Source organism: Passer domesticus, chromosome 2 (assembly GCF_036417665.1).
Source record: "Passer domesticus isolate bPasDom1 chromosome 2, bPasDom1.hap1, whole genome shotgun sequence".
Lineage (NCBI taxonomy): Eukaryota > Metazoa > Chordata > Aves > Passeriformes > Passeridae > Passer > Passer domesticus.
The window spans coordinates 47919720-47928922 of NC_087475.1; the positions used below are offsets into that span (position 1 = coordinate 47919720).

A 9203-nucleotide genomic window follows, 5' to 3' on the forward strand; every position below is an offset into this window, starting at 1 on the left:
TCCCTCCACTCTCCAACAGATCCATGCTCCTGCCCAGCTTAGTTTCATCTGTGAAATTACTGAGGGTGCACTCTACCCCCTCATCCAGATCACTGATAAAATTACTGAGCAGAACTGGCCCCAATACTGAACCCTGTGCAATATCACTTGAGGCCCTATGGGGCCAATCCGTGCCTGCACCTTTAGAATATCCTTCATGATGAATATTTAGACTTTCAATTTCCCTTGCCCTTTAGAACTGTCTCAGAAAGAACCTTTTCAACCAGTCCCCTAAGCCCAGCAAAGTCTGCCCACCAGAAGTCAAAGGAAGTTCTGCTGGCACCTCTTCAAGAATTATAAACTCTGTAATTTCATTATTGCTCTGCCCAAGAAAGACCCCAGCCATCATATCACTTTTTCATCATATCACACACTTCTGTGCTCACAACCAGGTTCAGTAGAGCATCTACCCTAGCTGGTTCCGTCACCAACTGTGTTAGGAAGTTATCTTCCACACACTCCAGGAACCACCCTGACTGTTTTCTCTCCTCTGTATTCTATTTCCAGCAGACATCTTGGAAATTGAAGTCTCCCACGAGGAGAAGGGCTAGTGACAATGAGACTCCTCTCAGCAACTTATTGACTGGTTATGGCTCAAAATAAGAAATATTAACATAATTTACTGCATTGTAAAACACATTAATAAACTGCTGGTACTGTTTTTAACACAGTCATCACGTGAGTTATCTGTAAGGTTAAAACAGCTTCGGAAGTGGGACATGAATACAGGTTTCCTTATTGCGCATGCATCTTCATTCTGAGGTCATTCTGGTTTGAACTGGCTCTGGTTTGAACTCCTCCAACTAGCTCTTTCTAAAACAGATGTGCAAATTCACTGTCCAAGTCCCTGGCTTCCACATGTTTAGCAGTACAAACTTATCTACATTTGGGTTATCTGTTAATGTATCAAACATAGATTTAAATCTTTTCATGAAAAATCTAGTCACAGACCTTTCTGGATTATATTTGACAATCTTTGAGAAGTTTTTCCTGTGATTTACAACTCCTTTTTTCTGTAACCCATTGTATAAGATGTTTAATGAACAAATAAGTTAAATGACAATCAAGGTTTAAAATGTGTTTCATAATATGCCTTTTTGATGATGTTTTAATAATGCAACAATGCTGATTTAAGTTCAAAATAATGTAGTATTTATTATTTATGCATTATAAGCATTAATAATTTATTAATTGCACATTCTTTATAACATGCTGTAAACTATCTGAAATGGAAATGAAAAGGTTTTGGAAAATGCTTCTTGCATTTCATGTAAAGACTTATAGAGCCCTCAAACAATTAAAATCTTAATGTTTAAAAAGATCAAAATTCTCTTCTACATGCTGATGGAGTTCTGGCCAAAAAAAAATCAAAAATTTAAAAAAACCACCACAAATTAAAAACACCACAGATTCAAATGTTCCAATATATTATTGGAGCATGATTTGAACGTTTAAGCACATTCCTAATATAATTTTAGACAGAATTGTAACTTACCTGTACACCAAGCAGATTGTGGGCCTTCTTAAGCTTCTATGTCTGGTCTGCCAGGATACTGGAGCTATCTCAGATACTTGATGGTTCAAATAGAAGTTGATATCTAAATTTAGGCACTTAAATTTCTCCTTAAAACCCTAATTTGAGTGTGGTTCAGCCTGAACAGAAACCCCTTTAAATAACTTTCTTTCTTTTGTCACTGTCTGTCCAACATGCAGTGCAAACTCTAGATGATTGATTGTACATTCTACAGGGAAAATGTGGTTTTCCAATGCTTAATCTTGAGTGGGTGTATTAAAAATATTTTCTATTTATTGAGGTAAGTGGTTTTAGTAACAATGCTGCATAAATAGTAACGTTTTTTAAAAAAAAATTAAATAAGAAAACAGCTGTTATCCCATTTTGTGATGATGTAGTGTTTGTATGCATCCTGTGTGCTTTGATAGCAGCTTAGGCTCTTGGGAGTATTCAAATGACTTTCAGATTAAATAAAGCATGTCTAGGCAGCTACTGGGGTGTGATGTTTGAATTGCTATATTTTGATTGTCTAGCTCAGAACTAGCCAATTTCAGTTTTAGATACCAAAGACTTTTTCTAAATCTCCAGCAAGGAAAAAATTAAGTGGATAGAAACAATATTTTATTTTGGCTTTCTTTATCATCTGGAAAAAATGCTTAAAAAAGTTGAAATAATGTCACTTAAATGTATATACATTTTGATATTAGTTTATTAAAAAAACTAATTTTTTAAAGACAATCCCAAGAAGCAATATGTTTTGATCTATACAAAATCTGCATTTAATCCTGCATAATTATGAATTGCAGCAAGTTGGTTATTATAGCAGGCTTATATTAGAATGTCTGTAATAAAATCATCACAATACCCTTTGATTGATGCATTAAATCACATTGTTTTACAGAAGGTTTAAAATAAGGACACAATAGCACTATTTCCTTTGTAAATTTTATAGTGACACATGAGGACAGGAAAAAAATATATTTTTTATTTTCTTCTTTGTTCCTTATTCCTCTCTCTCTTCTATTTTTCCACCTTATATTAATGCTTATATATATATATATATATATATATATATATATATATATATAATGCTAATATTAAGCTTAACGTCTTCATGTTTGTAAATAATGGGCAAACATATTATAAATGTCTTTTTTTAAAAAACATTTTTTTCTCTATGGAATGGACTTAAAACTGTGCTGATAGTGAATACAAAACCTCCATATTTTAAACAGACAGAACTCTACTAGTACTAAGATACAGTAAAATTGGCAAAACTTAAGCTATTTGCCCTATTTTTTCAAGTACTTACTGGTGGGCATAATCTTTGACTTATCCTGAGGGAATGAAGCTATTATGGAGACTGGGTTATTCAAAAGTACTCTCAGATTCTTCTTCTCACAAATGTATTATTATTTCAGTTGCAGACTTAGCATTCTAATCTATTAAATTGTAAGTTGTACTGTGTTTGGCTGGTTGAGAGTTAATTTTCTTCACAGTAGCTCATAGGATTTTTGGTTTATGAGCAAAACAGCATTGATAACATAGGGGTGTGTTGCCCATTACTCAGCACAGAGCCATGGCTTTTTCTGCTTGTCTTTCTTGTCTGCTTCTCCCCACCAGTGAGGAAGCTGCAGGTCCACAGGAACAGGGAGAAGACACAGCCAGGACAGCGGCACCCAACTAACCACAGGATATTCCACAACAGGTGGTATCATACGGAGTATATAAAGCTGGAGGATGAAGAAGGGGAGACATTCAGATTTATGGTGTTTGTCTTCCCGAGTGTTCTGTGCGATGGGGCCCTGCTTTCCTGGAGATGACTGAGCACCTGCTGCCCATGGGAAGTGGTGAATGAATTGTTTGTTTGGCTTTGCTTGTGTGCACAGCTTTTGTTTTACTTTTTGAGCTGCCCTTAATCCCACCTAAGAGATTTCTCACTTTTACCTTTCAAGTTGTCTCCCCCATCCCCCCAAGGGGAAGCAAGCAGAGAAACTCTGTGGGTCTTAGATGCCTACCTGGGCTAAACTGCAACAGTAGTTAAACCTAACAACGCATAAATGACAGCCCTCATTGCATACATGCAAATCTACTTCTGGCACAGATATTGGTAGCAATTTGAGTGGGTAAATGCAAAATTTCCCTCAGTAATCCCACAAAACATGCATATGTATGTGTACATAAAATTGTCTTTTACAGCCCTCATAATTTATTCTAAAATTTTAAATTGCTCTGACGTTTTCCTCCAAAAAGACCATAATAAGTGCTTTAATTAAAATAAAAATGTTACTTGAGAATGACCAACCCAATATGAGATTATTTGCCATGTCAATTTTCACTAAGTACCATGTACTTTGGGTATAGAATTGTTCCAATTTGAATGCAAAACGTTCAAATCGAGATGCTTGTGACTTATGTTAAGTGACTTGGGAAACCATCTACAATATCTGTGAACCTGTAGTGTCCTAGTTCTCAGAAGAAAAACAAATCTGAAGACTTTTTCTGAATTAATTAGCAGCCACTCGATCAGGTCACCTAGTCTATAGTCAGCAGCTATTTTTTCACACTTTATTTAACTGAAAATCACATCATCATCAATCCATTTGATGGCTGAGAAGACTAAGGGTATAAATAATACAAAAAACAATGGGCTAAGCTTTATGAAAGGGCTAAATTAGACTAATTTTGGAAAAGGTTGGTGCTTAATATTACCTGATCTAATGATATTGGCAGTCAGTAATTAGCCTAACAGCAGGTCAAGTTAAAACATAATGGTCTAACAATTCTACAGGCAACTTTATGCAAGAGTTTAAATTGAGAATCTCACCTTTAGCTAATTGGTTTTCAAGAAACATACGCTGATTTTAGTACGAAGTGGGTATTTTGATATTTTCTGATACTAATGGTTTTGGGTGCAGCTTGATTTAGTTAGGGCTTAGTATGCACCTTAAGAATAATTAAATACTGTGTATTGCAGATTTTTAAATTATCAGCCTCAAGATTCCTACATATATTTTCTAAAGTGAAAAATATTTTTTGACCTGTTTTTGCAAAGTTAATCAAAACAGAAGAAAAATTTTAAAATTTACCCAATAACTTATGCCTTAAAAAAGCAAAATATATTCAGCCATAATGTCCCCAGTGATTAGAGCTGTGCTATCCAGGGCATTCAGAGGGAAACAGAAGAATATGAAGAGACAAATTAAATAATCAAGCAATTTATTCTAAATCTATGAGCTTCTCTCAACCACCCCATATAACACAGATCCCTGCACTACCTATCTTGCAAAAATTATTTTAGATTGACAAGTAAGGGGATAGTTTCAAGCTTCAATTACTAAATTAAATGTTATTATATTCAAAACCTCCTAAAGATCTTAGTTTATATTAACATTTCATCTCCCTTAATAAAATTGCCAAAAACTTCATAGCAAGGAAGAATGGATTTAATAAAATATTTTACAGTAAAAACCTCCCAACAAACAAAACAAAACAAAATGGAAAGAGAGGAGGAAAGATAATAATAGTAAAAAACAGTGGGGACCATGATGGATTAAAATCCTCAGCCCTCTAACAATATAAGTCAGTAAAATTATCTAGCTCTGAAAATATATTATCATTAATTTTTATTTTATTTTCTGAATGCAGAACTTCCTTCTGATAAGACCAACTTTAGGCTAGATTGCTCTACCCATATTTTTTTCCCATACCATCATTTCATAACTGATTTAAAAATGAGAAAGAAAAACCTCTCACAGACTTTTAGACCGGGTATAGCTCAAATAGCTTTGAAATGCACAAACTTTACCAGAAGCTTTACTAGATGTTTTTGTAAAAATTCTTTATTGTTTTTTTAGTTTCTTATTCTCTTGACTTCTGGTCTGCCAGTGAAAGAGTCGGCATTAAATACAGTTTATTGTAAATTAATATTCACCCATGTAGGGTTTTGTTTACATAATTTTCTGTGTTTCAAACACTTTGCTTTATTCAAAAGCAAAATGTCTCCTATTTTAATATCGCATTTGTTGACATTTCAACTATATCAACACAAATATTTTTTATTTTTTTAAAGAATAAGTAAGGATGTGTGAAACTCTCTTTTTCACTCATTCGCTGTCTAGAATTTAAAAGCATGCCTGGAAAACTCAAGAATATTGTCAAAATCTCCACCGTTTCTGGCTTTCTTTAGTCTATAAATAGTCCTTAAATGGTCAGTGCAAACTTTATTTTCTAGCCTTCCCTTCCTGCATGGTTTGGTCATAGGTGAAGACATGGAGTCAAAGTGGAAGAGAAATCATTCCTATAAAGGGCTGTGTCTGCTTTCTCAGCTTGGGAGCAAGCCAGTCTTTAATTGCATCCATCTGTCTGAATTCTGATTTAACGTAGGTGCCTAACAATTTATTGCACAGATAAACTGTTTCCGCAATCTTCACTTTACCCTTCAGCACCTTTACACACAGAGGGATCAAATTAAATATCCACAGGCAGTATTCACTGTGGTATTCCTACTTCTGAGCACTTGAGATTGCAGCATTAGTAATGTTTTTAAATCATTTAGTTTTGGGATCAATTTAATACTTAAGGAGAAGAGTGTGCAAAATGCAAATAATGATTCATGTAGGCTCATGCTGATATCCAAATGAACAATGCATATTATAACCCTTTCCAATCACAGCAACTATCTGTGTTAACAGAACAGAAAAAGGAAAAAAAAAACAAACAAAAACAATAATTAAGAGAAAAAAGAGTTTAATAAGTGATAAAAGATTGAGGATGGATTTCCTAGATTTCCTATGCTTCCAGAAGTCGTGCAGTAGTTCGTCAATAGGTCCCCATGGGAAGCTGCCTTCAGGGACAAGGAAGCACAAAAGAACTGGCAGATCTTTGAAGATATTTTTCATAGAGTGAAAGGTCTCTCAATCCCCACGTGTAAGAAACCAATAAACAAAGGCAAAAGATCATCATAGATGAGTAAAGGCCTGTGGGTCAAGGTAAAGGACAAGAAAGAAATGCACAGGCAGTGATAAACACAGGGACACTTATGGTGAAACACTGAGAGAGGTTGCTCAGGGGAGTTGTGAATGCCCTATTATTGGAAGGGTTTAGGGTGAGGTTGGATGAGGCACTGAGGAACATGATCAAGTTAAAGATGTCCCTTCTTATTGCAGGAGATTTGGGCTAGATGGCCTTTAATATTTCCTTCCAATGCAAACAATTCTATTATTCTACATATTATAGCCACCACAACAGGTGTATTTTGTGTCCCAAAATTCACCAATGTTTCATGCACAGCTCAAAATTCCGTAACAGATATCTCAGGGAATGAACAACAATGTTACTACTTTAAAGAAACTGTCTTCTTTAGTTTAATAACTATTACTTTTATGTATTATAATACATAATATATAACTGTATTACTTTAAGCTTCAAATCTTCCAAGATGTCTTTATGTATGTTAACTCCCTTTTGCATATTGATAGTTTATGCATATATTATTTTTAATGATATACAGATCCACTCCTCACTTTCAGGAAATGCCCCTCCTAAAATCCTCACTTTCTTACAGCTTGCTTTGTCTCCTTTCTATTTTTCAAAGAATATGGCTCTTAAAGCGACTTTGTCAATCATCCATGTTTAATCCTCTGCTATTGTGAGCAACTGCACCTTAAAGACCCCATTTCAAGTCAAATATAAATTTACACATGACCAGTTTATATTGATTTATGCCTATTAATATTTGAAATTATTGCTTTTATCTTAATATTTTCTCCTTGTATTTACAAAGAATAATCATATGTGCTATTAACTTCTATTGGGCTAAGCCAAAATTGCCACATACTTTCTTAGAGTTTGGTGCCATGCCAGCTTAAAGCAGTCTAATTTGAGATTATCCTTTTTGCCTGTCCCTCTATCCTCAGTCATGTGTGGCGAGAGTAGTAACTGCCTTTCCAGCTGTCAAAAACTAAGCCAGTTTAAGGAACTAATTCAAAAGCAAATTAAATGTAAATAAGGCAAAATTATATGTTGTCCAATTCTTGGGGATTTTTCTGTCTCCTATGAAGTGTTGTTTTCTTAGTTCTGGTCCTTGAACTGCACCAGTGGATGCATGTGTATTTATTTCAGTACAAGTCAAAATTTAAGAAATATAGAAATATGATATAAAAGTATAATAGGATACAAAAATATAATAGAAACAGAAGGTATGGCTTTATAACATGTGATGTGATCAAAACTGCAAATTCCATAGCTGGCACTTTGAGACATTATTCCTGAAATAAAACCCATTTTAAGTAAGTAAATGTGCTCCAGTTAGACATATGCATAGATGTATAATTATGATCACACACATGCACTTTCAGAATTCTCATATACTTAAGTTATATTTATGCATGCAACCACGAGTGAATCCAGTAAAAAGGTGTTATGGTTTAACCCCTGTGACTATGAACAATGCAGCCATGTGCTCATTTGCCTCCCCGGTAGAATAAGAAAGAGAAACAGAAAAAGGTAAAACACATGGGTTAAGATGAGAACAGTTTCATAACTGAAATAAAGTAAAATATGATGCTAATAATAATAATAATAATTCTAATGAAAAGAGAGAGAAACAGTATCCAAGGAAAAAAAGAATGGTGAAGCACAATACAATTGCTCACCTCCTGCTGACAGTTGCCCAGCCCAACTCTAAGCAGCAATCCATCCATCCTGGTCATATCCCTTCACTTTATATACTGTATATGAAGTTTTGTGATATGGAATATCCCTTTGGTCAATTTGGGTCAGCCATCCTGGTTGTGCTTCCTCACAGCTTCTTCTGCTCACTGGCAGAGCAGGGGAACCTGAGAAGTCCTTGATTTAGGGTGAGCATTACTTAGCAACAACTCAAATATCAGTGTGTTATTGGCATTTTTCTCATCCTAAATCCACTATATTACCTAGTCAGGAGAAATTTAACTCTACCACAACTAAGCTAGGACAGAAGGATTGATGCAGAGAATTTAAAAACAACAGGAGGTTTAAAATCATTTTGGAAGACTGAATTGAAGCAGCAGAAGGCAATAAGTTTACCTGGTAAGCAGAGCAGAAAACAGTATTGAACAATGAAGTTTAAATAAAACATAAAAAAAGGCAATAAAACATCTCTTAACAGATGTTCAGAAAACCTATGAAGAATTAAAAAGGAAAAAAAACCAAACCAAAATAAAACCCCCAATCTCTCTCAATATATTTCAAACTAACATAATACTTTTATATTTTTATTTGCTTGTAACAAGTACCCAGTATAGAACCCAACAGTTAATATCATCATGAAAATTTTGTCAGCATAATAAAGGAAATTTGCAAGAAACTTAAAAAATACTGTAGAACAAATTATGAAGTGTGGATAGACAGAATGTAGGAGAATTGAGATAGTGGTGAAGGTAATCTCACCCCTAAGGAGTTACAGCTGTGCCAATTATCAAGCATTAAGAACAGGCCTGCCCTTAATAGGCCACAGCTAGATCCAATTAAGAGGGGTATTGTAAAAGAGTAGTAGGTTGGCTGGTCCAGATGTGAGGTGGAGATGTAAGATAGAGTTTGTTGACTGTACCGAGAAGAAGAAAGAGTTAGTGGTATTAGGAGCTGCCCATGAATATCACTAAGAAAGTAT

The 9203-nt window shown here is 34.7% G+C and overlaps 1 long non-coding RNA gene across 1 annotated transcript; it reads right to left on the bottom strand.

Annotated features, from left to right (window-relative positions):
* Positions 1–2668: 2668 nt before the first annotated feature.
* Positions 2669–8954, bottom strand: LOC135295386 (uncharacterized). Its single transcript, XR_010357457.1, has 3 exons — positions 8830–8954; positions 8209–8391; positions 2669–3285 (listed from the first exon to the last, which is right to left on the bottom strand). It is a non-coding gene; the product is annotated as an uncharacterized LOC135295386 (long non-coding RNA).
* Positions 8955–9203: the final 249 nt, after the last annotated feature.